Below are 25,748 nucleotides of genomic sequence, written 5' to 3' on the forward strand. Positions count from 1 at the left end.
GGTGAAGTTATGTAGTGGACTGGGTTGTCATATAGGCCAGTGTTCAGGCCTTCATGGTGTCAGCAGATGCTAAGCATATCTGTCTTTTTGCCCTAGGGCAATGTATGCTGTCACTGGTTTTGGTGATTACTGACTTGCTCAGATGCCAGTAGTGGTAAGAGTGAATCAGGTGGGTGGGCAGGTTTTGGACCCTGGGAAACTGCTGTGGCCTGACAGATGGCAGTAACAGTGACCAGATGATTCTGTGAGTCTTGAGCCTTGTGGGTTAAGTTGGTGGTGGCTGCCATGGGCTGGGTGGTTCAGCCTTCAGTCCACAGTTTGTTCTTGCAGTTTGGTGCAGCTGAGATGGTAGGAGTGAGGAGTTTAGGTCCAACCTCAGGCCTGGAGAGGAGTGCCCAGGTGACCCAAATGGTGGATAGTTTTGGACATTTCCTGTAACCCCAGCTATGTACTCTCTTTTGAATCAGGGTAGGGGATGGTTAAAACCAAAGCTGGGGTAGGCAGACTTATGTTCAGGCTCCTGAGTGGTGAAAGTAGGTACCAGCCATGGTGACCCATACTGGGCCATCCTCAGGCCCCAGGAGGAATGTGTGAGTGAACTACTACTGGACAGGGTAGGGCCTGACTCAGTGGTCACAGACTAGGCTGGAGGGTAGGGAATGCCTGTCCTTCTCATGCCCCCGTCCCAGTGGCAGGTAGTAGCCCACACCTAGTTTGCACCTCAATCTCAGCTGCAGGAGTCTCTGGCCACCAGGGACCAGTTTGCACCTCATTCCCAGCTGCAGGAGTACCTGGCCAGCTCACAAAAAAGATCCAGAAACAACCTGTGGCCCCTGGCATCCCAACCTAAGTCCCCAGGGTGCTGAGAGCTCATTCTCAGCTTGTGACCTCATCACAGCAGTAACAGCCTGAATTTCCCCAATGCCTCAGTCCTGGCAGCACTGGGCTCCAAGAGAGGGTGTATTCTCTAACAAGCTAGGATGCAAAATTGTACCTCACTGTAGCCACTTAGGTCTCAGGAAGGATGTGGGACCCAGTGTGCTCCTTGGAGCAGTTCTGTCCAGCAATCTCCTGCCCGCTCCATATGTTATTTTCAGAGCTTAGGAGGGTCCAGGGGTTCTCCCATGGCCAGGATCCCAGAAATCCTCCCTGAGGATATGGGCCACTGGAGGTCTTCGACTTACCTTTTCCTCATGTTGAGAAGTCATTTTAGCTCAGAGCTGATCCCAGCCAAGTGGGCTGCCTGAAACTTCTCCTTTGCTTTTTGGGTTTCCTTTCACTTTTCTGTTGAATTCCAGTATTCTCTCTTGGATAATGTATTTGAAGTATGATTGTCCATCCAGTATTTTGGTTAAGTGGAGGATGCAAGGTGAAATTCTGCTAGTAAAACATCCCTAAGTAAAACTACCCCTAGTGGTAATCCCTACTGTGATTGTCCATCCAGTATTTGGTTAAGTGGAGGATGCAAGGTGAAATGCTTTTGGTAAAACATCCCTCCCCAGTGCCTAATTGAATATTAAACAAATTATGTCCACTTTCACCCATGAAGCAGTTATTTCCATAGCAATTTTCCTCACACTGTAATCATGTAGCAAATAAAATCAAACATATAGAACAAGTGGTTTCAGACATTAGATAAGAGGCAGTAAATTTCTATGATTCGGGGGATAAGGATAACATTTAAAATCAGCCTTGCAATTGTTCCAGCTTACTAACTGGAATGAGTTTCCAGGTAACAGCATGGGGGTCAGGATTTCACAAAGACCCTGATACACCCTCCTATACCAAAACATTTATTATAAGTTAAAAAAAATCATCCAACTTATTAACTCAAGTATAAGCTCAAATAGGGCAGAAATAGGCCACTATTTACCAAACCTCAGAATTAGGTTTTCCATGCAATATTGGTACTTAGTAGGTAACAAAAGAGTATTTGATAGAAGAACAAAGTAAAATAGCCACAGGTTCTAGATAATCTTTATGTTGTACCGTTGGCTTAGGATAAATTGGCTTGATCATATTGAAGAACTCCAATGCTATTATTTTAAGAATGAAACTCTAGAAAGCATCTCTTGCCAACTACAATATCAAGGGTGCATCCTAAACTTAAAGAGACAGGGAGCAAAGAAAAAAATAACATTTATTGAGCACCTAATATGTGCCAGTAATTTTATATATGTTGTCATATGTTCCCCTCACCAGAATTTTTCACAGCCAATCCTAATATTACTACCCCTTTTTACAGTGAAGAAACTGAGGCATAGAGAAGTGGCAAAGGCAATCTTGTCTATTACCATTTAGGTAGTAAGTTTAATAAATGAACTTTGAACCTATATTTGATCTCTTTTTCATTATTTCATTTATAATCCAATTAAAATTGTCAAGTTTGAAACTTGAAAGGGTCATTTGTTAAAGTTATTTATTTGGTAAGAATTCATAAAGAACCCATTATCATAGCTCAGAAAGAGGTTTTTTACTTTAAAGCAAATACCTCATTCAGCAAAAATACGTATTTTTTTTTTTGCAAGGAAAGAAACATTGCTGCTTTTGAGCTTTTGTATCTTGTTTAATGGAAGAAAGTGTCTCATTTATAAACATTCTATTAGTATTTGTAATTAATTAGCATATAAAGAATAATGAGGTGACTGAGACTAGAGAACCCTTGCCTTAATTGATTGCCTGAGTTCCTGGGTTAATAAAATCCAATTATTTTCTTATGTAATTGGCACAAAGTTTATTTGTATCTCCTTTTTTAATAAGTTTGCTAATGATATAAGAAAGTAAACAAACCAAACTAATTGTATAAATGCCAAGTTCAATTAAATCTTCAGGCCTGACCAAATATCCCTATGTACAGATTAGTTCAAAATCCTTACTTATCTGTAAAACACACACCAAGTTAATCACTCCTGCTGTCCTGACTTGTGTGTTGAAGTGGGAGTAAGAAAGCGTTAACAGCTTTGCAAACAGAAGTGAAATATCCTAACACTCTGTAAGTGGAGAGAGGCCAATCAGAGGGAAATCCCTAATGTTTCAGAGACTGATCTTTAAGTACTAGAGTGGGGTAGTGTTCTTGAGACTGCTTTTAAGATGTCTCTCAAGTGACTTGAATGTTGTCTTCTGGATTCCTATGCCAATTCATAATCCTTATTAATCTCTGTGCCTCTTGCTTGACCTTGTTGTCAGATTTGCATATTCTCAGTCCAGCTCTGCTAAAATACTGTGGCGTGCAAACTCTAAGATCAAGCTTGACTACTCCCAGACTGCTTAGAGTTATAGACTCTGGGCCATGGAACATAAACTTGTTATCTCTCTCTCTCTCTCTCTCTCTCTCTCTCTCTCTCTCTCTCTCTCTCTCTCCTTCCTTCCTTCCTCCCTCACCAGCAGAATGAGCCGGTTAAAACTTACGGGCTGATCATGCCACAAATATCTTTATTGCTTTTACTGTCATTCAGAGTAAACACCAAAGTCTTTATGGTAGTTTATAAAGGCACTCTATAGAGATGTCATTTTCCCCTTCACTCTTACTTTTCTGGTCTCATCTCCTATTTTCTCCCTCTTTTCATGTAAGTGAACTGGCATCAGTTTGGGTATTCTATGCATTTAATTATCTCTCAATTTAGAATATTTCCTGAAATCTCGGTTATCTGTGTTAGTAGTGCCTTCACCTCCATTGGGTCTTTAGTGAAACATCCCCTCCTCAGTGTGTCTTTCTCTCACAATTCTATCTAAAATATTACCTCTCCATACTCCCTATTCCTCATTTCTGCTTTATAGTTCTTTCTGAAGCATTAGCCATCATCTAATAAGTATATTATGTATTTTACTTGTATATTTTATTTTCTCTTTCCCTCCCATAAAAGTTTAGCTCTGTAAAGCCAGAGAATTTCATTTTATTCCTACTTGTATCCTCTGCACATGTATAGTTTTTGCAACATACTAATTTCTCAATAATTGTTAAGTGGATGAAAGGATATGATTGTGGTAGATAATATTGCTATTATAATTCTCCACCCTCTTCCAGTAACATGAGTAGATATGTATACTTTTCTCCATGTATCTTTGTAATGGCCTTCCACTCTGGAGTGGTGTGAGGGGGGTTTCTCATTCCTAAACTAGGGTTAGATCATGTACCTTGCTATGGTTAATGTACTCTTAGCAGACATAATACAAACACAGCTTTAAAAAGCATTTAAAAGTTCAGGTTGCACCTCTGCCCTCAGAAAAGGACATTCCCCAGGTTAGTCACCCAAACCCAGCTAAGCTCAGCAGAGCTACTCCACTGCACCTAACTTAGATCAAATTATCCTAGGAAACTTCCAGAGTCATGAGTTAAATAAATGTAAATTATTTAAAACAGTAAACCACTGAGCATAGGAATATTTGCTATGCAGAAATAGCCACTTATACAATGGGCCAAAAGATAAATGCTCTCAGTTACAAAACTGGTACAGTGTATTTCTAATGCATTCATGAGCCACATAAATGGGACCACGAAAACCAAGTAACTAGGATTTTCCATTTCTACATGGTTACTGGAAAACTCAAATTTTGTTAGGTACTTAATTTTGGTTATATGTTTCAACCTATATCATAGAATATAATAATTCTCTTCCCCATAAATGTTTCATTTATCACATGATTGTTAATTTTAATATTTTAATAGGTTTATTTTTTATTTTACATTAATCCATTTCAATTTTTTTATAAATAGAAGTTGTGTGAGTTAACAACTATATCAATTAGGATGCCACACTTGGCAGAATTTCTACATGAATGCTGCAAAAATATTAATTATTTACAGTATAAAATTTAAAAATTAAATATCATCTTATAGATGATAATGCTATAAGAATTTAAGTATTTACCAAGTAAAAGATAAAAATTAATTAAAATATGTTGGTTGACTAATATAAAATTAAGTTAGCGACAAATCAATTTTACGGAGTCTATATTCTAGTCTATATAATGTTAGAAGGGTAAATCCTATCATGTATTTTCTGTGTCTTAATAGCTAAGATTTGAGCTCAGCAGTAAAAGACAGGGCCTCAGTAATGAAACTAAGTATTTCACTTATCTTTAAATCAGTCATTTTTTGGCTGTTTTCTGTATCGTGATAGTAAAGTTAGTTCCTATGATAATTAATATAAAAACACAGTGTCACCACCTTAAACATAAATTCTCAAATGCATAAAAAAATTATAATAAGAAGATTCTAAGTCACTTTAAGCTGGATATTTTTAACTAAATAAATCAAAAATTTTCCCAACCTATAAGCTGAACAAAACAAGTAGCCAAATATGTCTAAAATGCTATATTCCCTTTAAATTTCATAATTAATTCACAACACAAACCTCTGCATATGCAACAACACACATACACACATATGAACACAGGCACACACATACCCACTATATAAGTTCACTTTTCTAATAGTTTTTGTAATTTTTCCTTTTTCTTTCTGAGCAATTATCTCTAACTATTCTGAATAAATCTTAAAAGCCCACACAGAATAATTCTTACCTACAAATGGATCCATTATTGCATTCATTACATCTGCAGGCTGGACATGTACAAGCATAATGTAAAATTCAATTTAGGAATAAAAAAAGGAAGCTAATTAAAAACAGAAAGATTGAGTCAAAAAATAGTGAACTGAGTATCAAATCATCATGTTAACATTTTAAATTTAGTAATGAAATTTATTTACTCATTAAATGCTTTTTAAAATTAATTCCTGTTTTTAAACTCACTCCTCTTAAATTCAGTTGAAGTATTTTAAAAGGAAAGTGTAAAATCCCGCTTTGTCTCTAAAGCTTGACTCTAGTTAGAATAGACCCTTTCAATGAAATGCTGATCCATTTTCAGGAAAAATATTAATGTACTTTAAAATTGATGTCACTGAGATCCTCTGTGTGAGTACTAAGTTCACATTTGTAAACTTTGTGGAAATGAAACTGAGACTGAATAAGATCAGAGCTGAGAAATTGAACTGGAAATATAATTGGCCACCATAATATGGTGGCAAAGGAACTTCATCTTGGTTCAAACTGGTAGAAGAAAAATGACTACAGAGGATTCAAAACAGCAGTAATAGTTCCAACTTTGAAAGGTGCTTTTTGTAATTCCAAGTAATTTTTTTTGGGTAGGGTCTTAAACAATGGTTTGAACTAAAGGGGCTATGATCTAAAATGCATTTCATAGAATTTTACTCCTAGTTTCCAGAGCATGTGGGAGAACTACAGATCTCAGTAGAAAACCAAGCATTAAAAGGGAGAAACTGATCTCATGACACACAGAAGTCTTGTCAAATGGACAGGAACAATATGTTGGGGGAAGGACAAGGTGTGACAGAATTCACATGAAGTTGCTCATACCCTTCATCAGTGCTTCTTTAAAATTTTTTTGTCAATGAATATTTAATGATCATCATGACTGTGTTCAACTTCAGGATACAATTGTGAACAACATGCCATTCTTGCCCACCCAAATGTGATATCTTTTGAGGGAAGAGAGTCAAACAATTAGGCAATTATAATAGAGTGCTATTTGTGGTGGTTCTTGATAACTCCAGTATAGTTCATATCAGATCCCTTCCACTGCAAGGTGAAAATGTCTAAAGGAGCCTTTATATACATGGCTGGAATTTGATTAGGAACTATTAATAGTTAAGACAATGCCAATTTAGCAGTGGTCTTATTTACCATGTAGGTAAGTTGCTATCTGCTCTAAACTTGGTTTATCTCATTAACTGGGTAACAGCATTATCTATATCATTGAGCTGCTTGGAATATTAAGTAAAGTACTACCTTGCAACAGATCTATACTTGCAAGCATAGTGCCTGACACTTTTTACTTTTTTTAATGTTTTTGAGATGGAGTCTCACTCTGTCAACCCAGGCTGGAGTGCAGTGGCGAGATCTCTGATCACTGCAACCTCCACCTCCCAGGTTCAAGCAATTTTCCTACTTCACAAGTAGCTGGAATTACAGGCACCCACCACCATGCGTGGCTAATTTTTGTATTTTTTTTTAGAAGAGATGGGGTTTCACCATGTTGGCCAGGCTGGCCTTGAACTCCTGACCTCAGGCAATCCGCCCACCTTGGCTTCCCATATTAGTCAATATTTATAAAAATTACTATTTTTGTATTATGGTTCTAATTGAAAAACGCTAAGGAAAGAAGGCTTAGTGTACAATAGAAAATATTGTAGATAAATTATACACAAAATCTGGAAGATAAAGAGTTAAAAACTCAAGAGGACTTTCCCATAATTCACATGATTCTCTTTAATGCTGACAGGCAAAGCTAATATTCTTTATAACCTGATCATAAAAATATTAATAAGCATTTACCATGTATTTGCATCCTTTCTATCTTTATTTAACTCTAGATTGCATGAACTATGCAAGTTACCCTAACCTCTCTTCCCTCATGAATAAATTTATTTCCTATTTAACTTTGCTTCACATCATACAGCATAATACATTTTGGAAATATGAGGTTCCAGAAGTGTCACACAAATATAGAGCTCTAATGCTTTCTGATAACTCAAGACCCATGGTAAAAAAATAATAATAATCTTAAATAGAGATGGACTGATTGCATGCTAGAAGATATTGCTGCTGCTAAGTTTAATAAAATATGATTGACATGCTTAGATTTATCACAGAAGGGATCACATTTTTTTAACAATCCAGAATGACATGCAGCAAAATTTGCTGCCAGTGAGTGGAATGAGAAACACAACGCTCTGTGTTCTGTGGCAAAACATTAACAACCCAGTTTTGGAATAGAAAATGTTTTTTGTGCTTCGTGAGTGTGACTTCCAGGACCTGTCTCTATTATCTAATCACCTTCACACATTCTGTTTTGCAACCTGCTTTCTTTCTGACACTCAGGGTATGCTAACATTTCTTAGGAGGGCATTTATTCTTATCCTAAAAGGTTTCAACTCAACAAGCTGATTTTCACAAAGATTATAGATCATTACAATTCCCAAAGATTGGAAAACATCTTGATAGGAGTCTGTACTGAATAGAAAGATGCCCCATTTTTAGTGTTCATGTTTATGTAAGTGTGTTTTCTTTCTCTAAGGAAAGGAAATAGGAATTTGCAGGGAATCAATGAAGCCTTCTAACGCAAACACTTACTTGCCTTTTGCATTTGCCTTAACACAAACAGATCATCATCCTGTCCTGAGAAATCTGAAACAAAGTATTTGTATTAATTTTTAGTTTATCATTTGGAGACTTTGAGTTCATAGATTTCTTTTCGTATTGAAAAATAGTGTGGCATTTGCTGTCATTAAACACAAAAATTGTTCATAAATGTAGAATACATTTCCAGAGATATGAATGTCTTCAGTTCAATTATGTTAATAATTGGAAAGTAGTTAATTAATAGAATAAATGAAGTCCTTCAGACCTCAGCTCCTAAAAGCACATTGAGTTTCAGATAAGTTATATTATACTTGATTCATTACCTGCATAAGTTAGGGCAGGTGAGTTAATGTTTCTAGTCCTTGTTTTCTTCCTTCAGAAAATATTCATAATGGGCTAAAGATCTGAGGAGGCAAGTATCCAGATAAAATATATGAATGATTAATAAGTACATGAAAATATGCTCAATATTATCGGCCATCATGGAAGTGAAAATGAAGATCACAATGAGATATCACTTACTCACTAGGATAGCTTTGATCAAAGTGAGGAGATGAAAAAATTGGATTCCATATATACTCTTTGTGAAAATGATCAAGGATGCAGCTCCCTTGGAAAACAGTGTGAACATTTCTTTAGAAGATAAACATATAGTTAATGTGTGACCCAGTAATTGTTTAGTAAAGAGGCAATGGAGATTCTTCTGTAATCTTAAATTGAAATAGTTATTTTCTACAGATATAATGTTACTTATTTTATAGCATATTAATTTGGTAAGGGGTGAGAGATAAAAAGGTTAATTATAGATTGCCTGGGGTTTCATGAGTTTGCATCAAATAATGCCTCCTATGCTTATAATTCTTCAACTTTATAACCAAATGTTCATATTAAATATTTTTAATCTTAAAAATAACAATACCTGAAAGGATCAATACTGTTTGGGTCAGTTAGTGTGAACATTACTTTCATTTTCTGATTTTTGTCAGTAAGAGTGTCTTATATTTGGGACAGGCATTGGGTCTTTGAAAAAGAGAACAAAATTTAATTCATCATAGAGTTCATAATTTAAAATAAACTAGTTGCTCAAGAAAAGCACATTTATTTATTCCTGAGAGTGCAGTAAGAGATAAATGTCATTTGTGGTCTGATACGAGAGGAGCAGAGAGAGAATGCATAAAAAATTTGAGCATCCTGATGAGTAGAATCTGCAGTGAACATTGGTTTTCCTGTGATTTCTCAAGATAGTTTTGTAGGAAAAATCCAGGTTCTTGTCACATGACCAAGAAAGATTAGGCATGCAGTCACTTTGAAGGGTGAGGGGTTACAGAATTTATTGGGTGAAAAGGAAAAAGACTCCCAGCAAAGCAAGAGGTTTACCTGGTAACAGGCTGCCATCACACAGATAAAATCTCAGGTCCCCACCCAGGAACAGGAGAGGCCAGGCTCCTCCCCTCCTTCCAGTGCGCAGCCCAGTTGGAGATTCTCAGGGGAACCCTTCCACTTGGCTGTATTAATTCGTATTAAAATCACATAAAAAGCATAATTCATTTAACGTATTATTTAATTGGTGATAGAATATGGTGCTGAGAGTTGGTGTCCTTATGCTTTGGCTTGATTCAGGAATAGATTGTCAACCATCTGATACAGTTGCCCCCAGCCACATGTATGGCTATTTCAATTAAGATTTAAAAGAATTGAGGTTAATTAAAATTAAAAATTCTGTTTCTCAGTGTCACTAGGCAAAGGTAAAGTGCTAATGACAATTGTTTTGATCACAGATATAGAACCTTTCCATTATTGCAGAAAGTTTTGGACAGTATATCTTTATTACCTAGAATAGTCGTTTAGAATTTTCTTTGGATTGGGTATTCTTTTGAAAATTCAATAAAACTTGATCCAAAATAGTAAATTAGGACACTTCCCCCATTTAGGGAACTATGCATAATATGATTCACTGAACTAAGCTCTAGACACTAAGGAAATTATTGTTTAAATGTTCTTTTTCTTGAAGATTATTGTAAGATCAACTACTAGTGTTTCCATCTAAATGTAGAGCCATAACTGCAATGAAAAGCTCAATTTCAGATTATGACTGACATCATACCCTAAGAATTGAAATCCTGTCTAGTGAAGAACTGTACAAAGGCTATTTAAACTTTATGAAGGGCTGATAATGATCATAAATATAACAATAATAACACAATTGTGGATTATATTGCTACATGCTGTATTAAATGATTTAGATATATTACTTCATTTAACACTCAAAAAATCCTATTATACTAAATTCAGAGTCGGAAAACATACAGACAGAAACAGGTAAAGCAACTTGACAAAGGTAATTCACAACCAGTAAGAGATGAATCAAAGAATGTACTCCCTTCTATTTTATTTACTTCAGATAAGGTCTGTTATACACAGAAAAATTGATGAAACTTACAAAGTTTCATGTAAGTGATGATTATCAATATTTTATCATGGGAAAGTGTTTAAGTAATATAACTATAAGTCTACTTGCCTATTAAAAATTCAAATTACCTTTGAAGACTTAACTTGTAATGCTTATACCCTCATAGAATATACCAAAAAAAAAAAGTTGTTACAAAAGGCAAACCTATAATACATTACTAAATTAAATATCTAGATTAGTACATGATACACATACATTTTTACCTTTAACACTTTTGGGAATTTTAAAAAGATATGTCAAGGCTTTCTGTGTTTTAAATTCTCTTATGTAAAATTGGGAGTTAGTAAATCCATTTCTATAATCTATAGATTTATTTGGGGAAGAGAATGTTCAATAAAATGACATAAATAAAGACATTATCAAGAGTCTAAAAGCATTATGCTTAGATTGCTATGATATATAATTCTGACTACTTTTTCTTCTTTTTTAGTTCGCTTTATTCAGATGCACAAAATGCTATAGTGTAAGAAGTTGAAATAATGCATCTTAAGAGTTGACTTATCACTGTTCTTTTTGTTGTTGGTGTTAGTTTGCTTGTTTGTTTTTATTTTTGAGACAGAGTCTCACTCTGTCACCCAGACTGGAGTGCAGTGGATTGATCTTGCCTTACTGCATCCTCCACCTCCCAAGTTCAAGACATTCTCATGCCTCAGCCTCCAGAATAGCTGGGATTACAGGCACACCCCATCATGTCCAGGTAACTTTTTTTTTTTTTTATATTTTTAGTAGAGACAGGATTTTGGCATGTTGGCCAAGCTGGTCTGGAACTCCTGTCCTCAAGTGATATGTCTGCCTTAGTCTCCCACTTTGTAATCCCAAAGTCCTGGAATTACAGGTGTGAGCCACAGCACCTGGCCCACTGTTCTTTTTACAGTTAAAATAACCTGCAGTTGAAAAACAGATATATCACACACCACCACTAAACAAATCCTTGTTAGAATGCAAGTCATATAGACACACAAACAGAAAAAGCATACATATAGTGAATCCATTTATACATACAAATCTATGTAAAATGTTTAGACAACAGCAAATCTAGGCAACTAGTCTGTATTTCACTAGCTAAGAAACATTAACTTGTTTATATTTTCCTTGAATTATGTTATACTAAGAATTCAGGATAGATTTACTCATAAAGGTGGAAGTTAAATAACTTTTAGTGCTTTAGTTATATATTTTATATTTCACCGAATATCTCATTTGGATCTTCAAACAATTCATGCTTGGCTGAGCATATGTAAATTATATAGAACAAGAGAGTCTTAATCTAAACCACTGATATTTTTCTAGACAACTCTGAAACAATAAGCCTTACCACCCCAATGTTTATTTCTTATATGAATATCTTAATGGTACTGAAGGAGAAGAGAGAAGTTCTGAGTTTAAGTATTCATTTGGCTATAGACTTTTTTCAAAATGGCTGTTTCATCTTTTATAATATACTGTGATGTCTTACTCAAAAGATGGTTCTCAGGATAAAGCAAAAGGAGGTATGTGAAAGACCTCTGCAAATGTAATGGATTACAGTGATCATTCTCATTAATGCAATGTTCAGCAAAAATATTAATGCAATGTTTGGAGTAGAATGCAATGACTGATTAGCTTTTGAAAAAGATTCAGCACCCATGCAGCCTGTAGTTCTTTTCTTGTTTTCATTTTCAAAATTGCTAGAGCTTGCTGTAAGATTTTCTCTAGTTGCCACATATGTGATATCATTTTCTTCCAAAACATCATAAAACATTAGCTCTTTACTGCCCTCAACAAACCATCTTTTATATGTTTCTTAAGTTACATTTGCAACTTTCAAAATTGAACAATGTAATAAAGACCAAAATTATTAATGCATTGACTCTTCAAATCATTAACTAATTAACTCAGCACATGTTCAGCTTCTCTCTAACTTTGAATTCTGTTGCAGTGTTCTAAACATAACAGCATACTGAATAGTCATTCAACACCTTTCAATAGCAGTTCAGATATTGATGGGAATATGGAAGAGTACACCGTTTCAATGAACAAATTTTTATTTCTCAAGTATGCATTTAAAGATTAATACCAGAATTAAGGAGAATTTTATAATGGAAAGATGTTTAAAATAATTTCCAGAAAGCCTAAGTTTCTCACTTTGACAATATTGCAAACCACATTAGATTACAAAATGGCCCCAATTATTTAGCACTCTGAGCTTATGTGTCCACTGTGTCTTCATAATTCTAGTAACAACAGTGGAATATCTGTCTTCATTCTTTGAATACAGGCTATCCTGTGATTTGCTTTGGGTTATAGAATGCAGCAGAAGTGACACTAGTCCACTTCTAAGATTCAAGAGAATTTGGACACATGTCTCTCTTGGAATCCTTCCTGATGGTCTTTCCCAGAGTAGCTCGTTGAATGACAAGATACACATGGCTTAGTCACTGATCACTTTAACCAAGAAGATTGTTACCATATATGTGCATGAAGCCGCCTTAGACCAGCCAGTTCTCTGCCAACATGCTAGCTGGCTAAAATACTATGATCAAAAGAGTGAACCACACCATTATATCATTCAAGCAGACCCATAATGATGTGAGAAATAATAATTGTACATTGTTTCAAGCCATTGAGATTTGGGGAGTTTGTAACAATTATCTATTTCTGTACAGTAAATCACTGAAAACATAGTGTCTGAGAAATCATCTATTTAGCTCATAATTCTGTGGATTAGTAATTTGGACTGGGCTTAGTTGGCTCTTTGAGTCTCAGCTGGGCTTTCTCATGTGAATGCAGTCACCTAACAAGTCATATAGAGACCTTGCCTAGGATGGCTTCCACTAGGATCAATCATTTGTGTTGTATGTTGTCTCTCATTCACTACAAGAAAGATTTTAGAATTCTGACAGAAGTAGATGAAAGATGGAAAATTAGAAGTTAGGAGGCATCTGGGACAGCTTGAGATAGCTTAATATATGTCCTTGTGGAATTCTGGAAGATGAAAGGGAGAAAGAAAAAACCAGACCAAAAATTATTATTTGAAAATGCGATGGTTTATAATTTTACATAACTCATAAAAGACACCAATCCATGCAGCCATCAAGTCACAGTAATTTAAATAACTAAAAAATTCATAATCCCCATTCAGCTGTATTATAGTAACATTGCATAAACATAAACTCAAAACAAAAGAAAAAAGCTGAAGTTAGACTTGAGAAATAGAGGAATGGAGATTTTACAGATTACTGGCAAAGAATATAATTTGAACGATTATACAACAGCAAAAATAGAAGGGCTATGACAGTGGAGTGATACCTTCAATAAACTAACTCTAAGTGCAGAATCTAAACACATTAAACATATGTTTCAGTAAATAAGGCAAAATACGACTATTTTCATATTAAAAAATTTAAAACTCAGAAAGTTTTATACCAGCAGATTACACTAAAAGATAAAAATACTGTGTCTCAGGAATAATGAAAGAAAGCTCAAATGGTAGGTTTAAGATTAAAGAAAAAGTTAAAAATATAGAAACTATATGGGAAAATTTAAATAAATATTAACTGTATAAAATAAACAGTATATAAATTATTGTGCACTCCAAAGTAAAATAAGAATTAAATTACATGACAACAGTTACATGTAAGCCAGGAAAGTGAGTTTTACAGTAGTATTCTGAGTCTTCTCTAAGAGTAGAATGACATGATTGATGAAATTTACATTTTGGTAAGGGGATTTGTATACTGCAATTTCTCAGATAAATAAAATAACAGTAATAAATACATTCTATATTGTGGATGGGGAGATAATGAATTTGGAAAATGTTCAATAAACTCAAGTAGAGGGAAAAAGAAGAAAAAAGAAATATAGAATATGCAAGACATAAAAACACAAAGTATGATGCTAGTTATCAAACACGGAAATTATATTAACTATAACTAGCATAAATTCTCTGATTAAACTACAAGGATTATTGCAAATAAAAACCAATTATGTTCTCTTTTTAAAAGATGAAAATAAAACATGTAAATGTTTACAAATAAATATGTAAATTTACATATGTATTTTTAAAAATGAAATAAAGTTAAAAAAGTAATCCAGAATATGCTAAATAATATAATGTTGGAATTGAGTATTGATATCAGATTAAATAATATTTATAGAATAAAACACTATAATAAACAAAAAGGTTCATTTTATGGTGATGAGTTTAAATTCTCCAGAAACATAATTTAAAATTTTATATGAATCTAATGATATATTTTATCCATTTGAGAAAATTAAACAATATATTTTTAAAATTGATGAATTGTATTCATAATGAATGTTTACATTTACCTGTACAACTGTTAGAACAATGAAACAACAACAGCAAAAAAGGAAAACCAGCAAAGACATAAATTGCAGCAGTATAGGTAAAAACCTTACTTCTATATACACACACACTGCACGGAACAGCTGTGTGCACTAAGCTGTTGTAAAGATTACACCCTGACCGGGCACTTTGGGAGGCTGAAGCAGGTGGATCACCTGTGGTTGGGAGTTTGAGACCAACATGGAGAAACTTCATCTCTACTAAAAATATTTTAAAAATTAGCTGGGCATGGTGGCATGTGCCTGTAATCTCAGCTATTCAGGAGGCTGAGGCAGGAAAATTGCTTGAACCTGAGAGGTGGAGGTTGCAATGAGCTGAGACTGTGCTATTGCACTCCAGCCTGGTCAACAAGAGCAAAACTCAGTCACTCACACACACACACACACACACACACTCATCCCTATTGTACTACTTATTACATAAAAAAATGCTATATGTTACTATTAAGGTTTTAAAATACGTCTATGAACTGTCCCTGTCTATTTTTTCTCTTGGTAATTCTTCTCTTACTCTCTTTATTTTAATATTCAGTTGTATTTTTATAAAGTTTATATCTCTGCAATCACATCTGTGTCTCACTTCTCTGACTTTGCCATTTTAGATCCCATTGACTGTAGTATTCTGGATAACTCCTACCCTTGTACAGACCATATTATCATTCAGTGTTTTGAAAAAACTTCCCTTTTTTCCTTTTTATCAGCGGGTTCACACATACGTTTATACCATTACAGATGACTTAATAGAAATTGTTTTTTAATGTTTAATTTACACGATAACTCCTTAGATAATAACCTACAGTAAAGGCATGTCTAAGAGTGGGTAGTTTATAAAGAAAAAGAGGCTTAATGGACTTGCAGTTTCACGTGGCTGGGGAGGCCTCACAATCATGGTAGACAGTGAAAAGGCATGTTTTACATGATGGCAGGCAAGAGAAAAAGAGAGTCCAGCAAAAGGGATTTCCCCTTATAAAACCATCAGATATCGTAAGATTTGATAACAACCAGGAGAACAGTATGGGAGAAACCACTCCATGATTCAATTATCTTCCATCAGGTTCCTATCACAACACATGGGAATTATGGGAGCTACAATTCAAGATGAGATTTGGATGGGGACACAGTCAAACCATATCATTCTGCCCTGGCCCCTCCCAAATCTCATGACTTCCCAATAGTCTCCCAAAGTCTTAATTCATTTTGGCACTAACTCCAAAGTCCCCAGTCCAAAGTCTCACCTGAGACAAGACCGGTTCCTTTCGCCTATGAGCCTATAAAATCAAAAGCAAGTTCGTCACTGCCTAGATACAATGGATATACAGGCATTGGGTAAATACAGCCATTCCAAATGGGAGAAATTGGCTAAAACAAAGGGGCTACAGGCCCTGTGCAAGTCTGAAATCCAGCAAGGCAGTCAAATCTTAAAGCTCCAAAATAATCTACTTTGACTCCATGTCTCACATCCAGGTCACACTGATGCATTGCACATAGGCGCCCATGGCTTTGGGCAGCTCTACTCCTGTGCTTTTGCAGGGTACAGCCTCCCTCCTTTCTGCTTTCATGGGCTGGAACTGAGTGTCTGTATCTTTTCCAGGCACATGGTGCAAGCTGTAGGTGAATATACCATTCTGGGGTCTGGAGGACAGTTCTCACCACTCCACTAGGTGGTGTCTCTGGGATCTGGAGGCTCCCTTCTCACAGCTCCATTTGTCAGTACCTCAGTAGGAACTCTGTGTGGAGGCTTCAACCCAACTTTTCCCTTCTGCATTGCCCTAGCAAAGGCTCTCGATGAAAACTGTGCCCCTGCAGCAAACCTCTGCCTGGGCATCCAGGTGTTTTCATTCACCCTCTGAAATCTAGGCAGAGGTTCCCAAACTTCAATTCTTGACTTTTGTTCACCCTCAGGCTCAACACCACGGGGAAGCTCCCAAAGCTTATGGCTTGCACCCTCTGAAGCCATGGCCTAAGCTGTACTTTGGTCTTTCTTAGCCATGGCTAGAGGAGCTGGCATGCAGGGCACCAAGTCCCTAGGCTGCACACAGCAGGGGGGGTCGGGCGTGGCCCATGAAACAAGTGTTTCTTCCTAGGCTTCCAGGCCTGTGATGGGAGGGTCTGTTAGAAAGGTCTCTGACATGCCCTGGAGACATTTACCCCATTTTCTTGATGATTAACATTTGATTCCTCGTTACTTAGCAAATTTCTGCAGCTGGCTTGAATTTCTCCTCAGAAAATGGGTTTTCCTTCTTTTTTAATCACATTGTCAGTCTGCAAATTTTCTGAATTTTTATGTTGTGTTTCCCTTTTAAAATTGAATGCTTTTAACACCTCACAAATCACATCTTGACTGGTTTGCTGCTTAGAAATTTCTTCTGCCAGATACCCTAAATTATTTCCCTCAAGTTCAAAGTTCCACAAATCTCTAAGGCAGGGGCAAAATGTGAGCAGTCTCTTTGCTAAAACATAGCAAGTGTCATCTTTAGCCCATTTCCCAATAAGTTATTCATCTCCATCTGAGAACACCTCAGCCTGGATTTCATTGTCCATATCATTATTGCCATTTTGGTCAGAACCATTCAACAAGTCTCTAGGAAGTTCCAAACTTTCCTACATTTTCTTGTCCTCTTCTGAGCCCTCCAAACTGTTCTAACCTTTGCCTGTTACCCAGTTCCAAAGTTGCTTGCACATTTTTGGGTATCTTTACAACAGCATGCCACTCCCTGATACCGTTTTTCTGTATTAGTCTGTTTTCACACTGCTGATAAACACATATCTGAGACTGGATTAATTTATAAAGAAAAAGAGGTTTAATAGACTCACAGTTCCATGTGGCTGAGCAGGGCTCACAATCATGGTGGACAGTGAAAGGCATGTCTTACATGGTGGCAGACAAGAGAAAATGAGAGCCAAGCAAAAGGAGTTTCCTCTTATGAAACCATCAAATCTCATGAGACTTATTCACTACCACAAGAATAGTGTGGGGAAAACTTCCTCCATGATTCAGTTATATCCCATGGGGTCATTCCCACAATATTTGGGAATTATGGGAGCTACATTCAAGATGAGATTTGGGTGGAGACAGAGTAAAACAATATCACTTACTTAATTAATTTATTTTTTTAAACTTTCACTTATCACTTTATTCAGCCTACAAAGTCTCACTAAGCTCCTTTTGCTAGGAGCTAGGAACTTGAAAATAAACAAAGTGTAAACTCTGCTCTGAGGTTTCACCAGACAAATAATAAACCAAATATGCTAGAATGAAAAATGACCCCTAAAGATGTCCACATCCTATGCTGCAGAACCTATGGATATTACATGGCTAAAGGGGCTTTGTGGATGTGATTAAGTTAAGGATTTTTTAAAAATAGGTTTTTGGGAAACAGGTCTTGTTTGGTTACATATATAAGTTCTTTAGTGATGGTATCTGAAATTTTGGTGCACTTCTCATCTAAGCAGTGTACACTGGACACACTATGTAGTCTTTTATCCCTCCCATCCCGCCTATCCTTTCTGCTGAGTCTCCAGATTCCACTGTATCATTCTTATGTTTTGTGCCCTCATAGTTTAGTTCCCACTGATGAGTGAGAACATTGATGTTTGGTTTTCCATTCCTAAGTTTTGTCACTTAGAATTATGGTCTCCAACTCCATCCAACTTATGCAAATCATTTTGTTCCTTTTCATGGCTGAGTGATATTCCATGGTATATATGCAGCACATTTTCTTTATTCATGTATTGATTAATGGGCCTTTGGGTTGGTTCCATATTTTTGGAGTTATTAATTGTGCTGATGTTAACATATGTGTGCAAGTATTTTTTGTGTATAATGACTTCTTTTCCTCTAGGTGCATATCCTTTGGATGGGATTTCTGGATCAAATCATAGATCTACTTTTAGTTTTTTAAAGAATTTTCTCATTGTTTCCCATAGTGGTCTTACTAGTTTACATTCCCATTAGCAGTGTAAAGGTAATAGTAACTTCTCTTTAAAGCACTTGCTCAGTTGCATAAAGCAGTTCTTTTTAATTTACCTCAATCCTTATATATGTTCCTCTCTCAAATTTAGGAATCTTTGCTAATTCATACACACACACACACACACACACACACACACAGTCATTTATAGTGCCCTAAATATTTCCTCATAACCATGCCTAACCTTGTCTTGTAATCAAACACCTGTTTTAAAAAATACATAAATCATTTATTCTTCTATTTTTCTTCTGAGAGCTCAACAAGTTGGCTTCCTTCTTATGTGCAAATTATTCGCAGAATTATTACTCCTGCTGAAGCCAGCACTGATTAGTTGGAAGATTTTCCATACTAAATACATTCTCCTGTTTTATAAGCTCTTAAGTGCAAATATGTGAAGCTGTGTTTTCTGTATGTTTACAATGGAAATGAACTTTATGACATATTGAAACTTAAAAACAAAGTCAATCATACTTTAAAGACGGTTTTAAACATAATATATATTAAGTCAGTCAGTAATGCTGATGGATCTTCTGTGCTGCCTACTTCTTTAATCATCACCCTGACTGGCATTCTTCTATTTTCTCAAAAAAGGATAATGTGATAATCACTAGTCTCTGATGCTTCTATTACTATTACAATGCTTCCATGTACCATTAATCTACATTAATATGTCTGTAATTTTAAGATAAGGTGTAGGTAAAATTGGGGAAGGTGAAATTTCCATGAGTTTTTAAGATATTGAAAAGGCACCTGTAAGATAAAAGAAGAGTTCATTTTGATCCATTGGTGATAATGATTTTGCTTCTATCGAACTATGTTGAAATAATTGAGAGTGTTTCTTACTATCCTTAAGGAGGAAGTTGTACTCTTTGAAATGTGAGATTTTAAATACTTAATTTTAGAAATAATGGCAGCTTTCATATCTCTGTTAACATTGGGGCAGAGACAAATCTATAGCTACTAACAGGGTGATACATCACCTAAGAAAGATTTTTTTAAGGTTATCTTTACTGTGAACCTATGTTAAATGTTCTATTTTTCTTATTATTTGTAGACTAAAATAATTGTTAACTTTACAGATATGTGTCAATTGGTATGGTTTCAATTTACTTACCCCCAGATGAAGGTTTGGATGACTGTATATTGAATTGATTTTGCTAAGACAACCTCTCTATTTATCTATGTATTCACTTTTAAACCTATTTCCTTTGGCTTCTCCATCACAGTAGATTGACTGTTCTACCTGTTTGCTCAAACCAAAAATGCAGGGGTAAACTTTAATTTTTTTTTTTTTTTTACTTAATAACACACACCACATTCAATCCATTAGTAAGTTGTTGGATTTGCCTCCTGATACATACTGCATTTCATAGTTCCTTTCTGTGTTCACTGCAATGACATTAATTCAGGCTGCCATTATTTCACATCTTGACTATTATAATAGATGCTCGACTACTCTGAGCCTCTCCTGTCACCATGTAGAAGCTATCTTTATAAGTAAATATACTTCAGCTTACAACTATCTACTGACTTCTTATTGCACTTAGGATATGATTAAAAACTCCTTGCCAAGGTCAACAAAAGACTTAGTCATTGTCTTTGCCCACCTATTTGACCATATCCTGTACTTCTTTGCCCTCCCAAACAACAATCAAGCCAGTCATATTCTTGTCTTTTCTGTTTCTTGAACATGGATTGCTTATTCTCATCTGTGTTCTTCCTATAAACCCTAATGTCAATGCTTTGTTCCCAGATCTTCCTTTTACTGGTTCCTTCTTAAATGTTGAGAATTCAAAGAATTATTTTCTAGTTACTTCATCTAAAGTAACCTCCAAACAACACAGAGTAGTTCATTTCTGTATCACATCACCATGTTTCATTTTATGCATTGCCTATGTGATTATCTAAAAATAGTTTCTTCTCTCTTCATTGTCAAGATTTTCGAAAGAAAATTGTATGTGTCATGTAACACTTCATCTAGAAATTTAGGCTAAGATCTATTGTAAGAACAGAACATCAAAGTTTTATTTAATGAATGGAGTTCAGTACATATTGTTTTAAAAAACTAAAGCTTAATTTGATTTTTTAATACAAATATAGATACTAAAGGAAAAACTATGATTCATAAAAACTCAAAAATCTTAGTTTATACAGTTATATAAAGTGAAAACCTAGAAAAATTATTTTGATTTTCTCAGCAAAGGGCAATAATAGACACTGGGATACTCCTGCTGCTTTGAAGTTCCAATTCTATTTCTGCTAAATATTGGAGAAAATCAACATACAATACATGGAACATCACTTTACTAGATTTGAATGTTGTAAATAAACCTAAAACCTCTGAAAAGTGGCAGAGAGCCTAATTACGTAGAACACAGTTAAAACAGATGCTCCCTAACATACAATAGATTATGTAAACTGTCACAATTCATTTCAGCTGAGAACATTTGAATGACAAGACTTGGCTCCTTTGAAGGCCTGGCACACAATGACAAACAGGATTGCATGATGCCTCTCTTAGGGCTGCCCTATGAGTGATTACAGTCCAAAAATTCTAGTTCCCAGGTGTTCCCACTACTTCCACTGAGTTGTTATAACACTGGAATTGCTTAATGTTACAAAAGAACAGACAAAATTGCTCAAAGAAATGCTGTATTTGCTGACACACTCTGTGTGTTGGGAGCTTAATTTAGACAAAGTGACTAGAAAATAATTCTCTGAAGTGTCAGCATTTGAGAATTAAGTAGGCAAAGAAAAAACTGGGAGAACAGCATTGCCATCAGAGATAATAGAAAGGACAAAAATGAGGATGAGCTCTACATGTCCAAGAAACAGAAAGAACACCAATGCGACTGGCCTGATTTTTAGCGAATATCATGAAAGTTTAAAAAGCTGTGGGAGAGAGACCATGTAGAACAACATTTCACTTTACATGATGAACTTAACTCTAAAGAGATTCAAACAAGTTTTGAGTCAAGCCAGAACAAGGCTCATTTATCACCACTACTCAGTTTATAATATGTCAACTTTTCCCAATGTGCCAACTTCTGTTTCTTTCAAAACAAAATAAAATTTAATTTTAAAAATTGAGCCACAAAAAGCTGAAAATAAATTACATAACCCATGGATTTTTTTGCTTACCATATATTACATGATTTGCTTATTATACATTACATGATTATATTACATATTACACCTTATTATGGTGGCTCTAAAATGACTTCTCATGCTTGAAGTTACATAAAGTAAATTAAGTGAAACAGAAAATAAACTCACAAGAGTGTAAGTTCACTACTTCAATTTTCCAATGGTGGCAGTGACTATTGACTCTCCATTAAAGATTTATGTTTCCTTTCTCTTTTGCAGACATGTTTTTAAGAAGCAGCTACCCGTGCTGGTGTTATATTTAGGGTTCATTAGAGTATGGCCTTGTGATTATTTCCTAAACACTATGAGCTAATATGATGCTGTTGCTCTTTTTTGTTTCTGGACTGACATTATTAAGAAACAAGTTTTCTTTTTCTCATCTATTTTTCTCCCATCCTATTGCTGCCTAGAATTGTAGAAAATAGCAGAGCCACATTTGAGCAGTGTCTGGTCCTGGAATGATCAGGGACATCTGGCGGATGCCAACATCTGGCATTTGTATCCAGAAGAGATCAATTCCTATTGTATTAAATCTACAGAGATATTTGGATGTCTGAGTTACCGTAACTGATATACCCTCTGACCTTTTTGTGAGGATAGCTAAATTTTTATGATTTTGAGTACAAGAAATTTTCTCTCTAGGTAGTAAATTTGGCTTTAATATTTCTATTTTAGTTGACCATTATAACATGGGATCAATTACTCTTTGATAGATTATTGAAACGTCATTTACAAAGTATACACCAACATTATCTATACAGTTTAAGATATTTGGGCAGTTAAATTAAGCAATCCTGATTTATCTCAACTTTATTTCCGAGGAATTACTAAACTTACATTTTGTCTAAACAAGTCCAGTGTAAAGTGCCAGAGACTAAGTGTTACCTTCATAAGAAAGAATATGCTTTCTTGCAGCAGGAAATTGAGATGGTAGAAAGGTATTATTCTACCGAAAAATGATTTGAGTGTGGGAGCAGTGACTCAAGCCTGTAATCCCAGGACTTTGGGAGACTGAGGTGGGCAGATAACTTGAACTCAGGAGTTCAAGACTAGCCTGAGCAATATGGTGACACCCCATCTCTACCAAAAATACAAAAAATTAGCCAGGCATTGTGGCGTCCTTCTGGAATCCCAGCTACTCAGGAGTCTGAGGCAGGAGGATTGCCTGAGCCTGAAAGGCAAACGTTGAAGTGAGAGAGATTGTGCCACTGCATTCCAGGCTAGGTAACAGTGAGACTCAGTCTCAAAAATTAATTAATTAAAATAAATAAACATAAATTTGAATACATAAAAAGTAAAGTGAGTATAGAGCAGCAGACCATATAGTGGTCTATCAGCTTCTATTTTCTTCAGTAAATCCTGTTGATTAAAGAAAGATTGTATAAGTTCCTATTTAAAATAATGAAAAAATGCAAAGGAATATTATTTTTAAAATAAACAAAAATACAAACTGCATGAGTTTGTATTTAGTAGACTTATTCAATCAGTGTCTGTTTGTTTATTCAATCAAGTAAGTTAAACATATTTTTCTCAAGTTGGGAGAATGGCATATGACTCATAGTCCATATGTCATGTTATATTTTCCTCCTTTTAATATAGAAAAGTTGTGTATTTGATGAAACTCTTCAAATTTCCTTTGGCGTCCCATATTTACTGGGTGGTTACTATTCTCAGAAACAATGAAGAGCTCTATTCTTGCTCTAGAGTTCTTAGTTTTCTTCAAAATTCTTTAGGGAATGGGCTGAAACAACTAAACAAGAACAAATTGAAACTCATCTTGTTAATGATGCTTTTGTTCATTGTCCGTCTGCTGCTGGGAAAAAGGCGTCTTTTATTTCATATAGTACAAGTATTCATGTGTCCTTTTCACTAAAGTTTTGAGTTTATCTGTCTACACACTCATAATGAGGTAATTACTCAGTTAATTTGGTTTATATTTTTACACAATCAAAATTTTCACATTAACTGTACATGTGTTTGTCTGCTTTTCATATCTCAAAGAGAGACAGTTAATGGCATGTATGTAAAACATATAGAACAATTCATGTGTCTAGACACAGACTTCATGGGTGATATTTTGAAAAAGCTGACACATGTATACAAACAAAAATATTACCAGGCAGGGAAAAGAGGAAACAGGCAATGCTTATATTGCTTTAGGATTTGGTGTTGATTAAAGATAACAAAACTCACCTGAGACCAAATAACATAAAATGAACTAGAATAGAAAAAAATCAAATGATGCAGTCATTGTATTTATTAGACATAGAAAACAATAATATACACGTAGTAACGCATTTAAATAAAATGTTTGAACATTGTCTGTAATATTAAAGTAAATTCACTAATATTTCACACCTGATTCTATTAGATTCATTAATTCATGATAAACATTATTATTATTACCAGCATTTTATTATCGATAAAGATACAGAAATAGTCACTGGGAAAAAATCATTCTGTTTAAGTGACACAAAAAGAAATGCTATATTAAATGCCAATTGATAATACTGAATAGAGAAAAATTTAAATTTGATTTGCCTTTGTTAAATATAATTATGTATTTAAAAACCTTGGTAATTCATCTTTTATTTTGTTTGGCCTAAAAGTACATTTTATGCTTTTTATTTATTAATTTTTCAAGGACATTGGCTGATTGATGCAGATATGGAGCTTTTACCATGTTAAATTTACAATATAATCTTATACCTGGCTTTAAGTTTGAGGTAAATACAGAAGAAAGAAGAACAAGGCAAATAACACCTTTAAAAACCAGTGAGACAATTCCAAATGATGGGACATTCTATAAGAGAAACTGATATAAACTATATAAGAGATCAATGTCACTTTGAAAAATATGAACTCTTCTACAGTAAGAGACAAACATAATTGTAAGTATCTTGATTAGATAATGGTAGAAAAAAAAGCTTCAGAAAAGAAACATATGACATATTGTGAATATTTGCATTTCAGTTTGATAATAGAGGACACTAGGGAGTTATTGTTAATATTTTTTATTTTTATATTGTTAGTATTGTTCATTGCATGAACCAATGTGAAAACTTAAAAAAAATGAAATAAATTAGCTATTTTGTTACAGTAAAATTTGAGATATCACAAAACTAAAAACCAGTTGGCTATTGGAGCTTGTAATGTCATCTTATGTCACATAATATCCTTATTTTTCAGAGACGTATCTTTTAATATTTAGGAACGAAGTGCAATGTACACAACTTAACTTGAAGTGGTTCAGCAAAACACCTTTTCACATACACAGGTGCACACACATATACCTAGAATGAAATACATTATAGAAATAACTAACAATTGTTGAATCTAGATGGTGAATATGTGGATTTATTATTCCACTGTAATTTTACTTTTCCATGTTTTTAAAAATTATAATAAAGCCCCAAAAATGTATAAAGCCACTACTTCAGAGTTAAAACTAAAGAGTGGGAAAGGAGAATGATCCTATAATGCTGAGTAACTGATACAGCATATACAAAATTTACAGGCAAAGTGTTTGCAACAGGCATGATTAAAACCTAATGATCAGTTCTGAAATTCTACACTACTAAAACACACCTGAACTTTCCAGGATACCTCCTTGCACATTGTCCAATAGTAAGCTAACACATGGGACTGCCA

The sequence above is a fragment of the Callithrix jacchus genome, chromosome 10 (assembly GCF_049354715.1).
Source record: "Callithrix jacchus isolate 240 chromosome 10, calJac240_pri, whole genome shotgun sequence".
In the NCBI taxonomy this organism is placed as follows: domain Eukaryota; kingdom Metazoa; phylum Chordata; class Mammalia; order Primates; family Cebidae; genus Callithrix; species Callithrix jacchus.